The 672-nt window shown below is 37.4% G+C and overlaps 1 non-coding gene across 1 annotated transcript; it reads left to right on the top strand.

Annotated features, from left to right (window-relative positions):
* Positions 1–216: 216 nt before the first annotated feature.
* Positions 217–323, top strand: LOC117278187 (small nucleolar RNA R71). Its single transcript, XR_004508503.1, has one exon. It is a non-coding gene; the product is annotated as a small nucleolar RNA R71 (small nucleolar RNA).
* Positions 324–672: the final 349 nt, after the last annotated feature.

The raw sequence follows: 672 nt of genomic DNA, 5'->3' as shown, positions 1-672 counted from the left end.
GTATTTAAAGCATCAACCTGATTTACCATAGCAGCCTTCTTGATGATTACACGCTCAGATGGCCATTGGATGGCATTCCCAGAAATCTCGTTCAACAATTGCAATGTTTCCTCCGTGGTTTTTCCCATTACAGAACCTCCTCTAGTTGCATCAATCACATTTCTAGCAGAGGGTTTTAACCCGTAATAAAAAATATACAGTTGCATGTGTTCAGGAATGTTATGGTGTGGACATTTTCTTAACATTGCTTTTAATCTATCCCAAGCTTGATAAACTGACTTAGTGTCAATCTACAAGAAATTAGATATTTCCTGTCTTTACTTTGTGGTTTTAGCAGGGGAAAGATATTTGTTTAAAAATTTCTGAGTTATCTGGTCCCATGTGGTAATGAAACATTGTGGCAAACTTCGCAACCAAGTCTTGACATCTCCTTTTAAAGAAAAAAGGAAATAGCCATAACTTGATAACTTCAAGAGGTACTCTATTATACTTAGATGTTTCAACAAGTTCCAAAAAGTCAATTAAATGACTGTGTGGATCTTCGCTTGTGTCTCCAGTGAAGATGCAAGACTGTTGAATCGTTTGAATCAGGCTAGTCCTGATTTCAAAGTTGTTTGCTACCAATGGGGGTTTTCTGACACTAGATTCACAGTTGAAGTGGTCAGGTCTAGT

This window comes from Nicotiana tomentosiformis, chromosome 2 (genome assembly GCF_000390325.3).
Source record: "Nicotiana tomentosiformis chromosome 2, ASM39032v3, whole genome shotgun sequence".
NCBI lineage: Eukaryota > Viridiplantae > Streptophyta > Magnoliopsida > Solanales > Solanaceae > Nicotiana > Nicotiana tomentosiformis.
The sequence above is the reverse complement of the archived record's forward strand: the minus strand, read 5'-3'. Positions and strand labels throughout refer to the sequence as shown.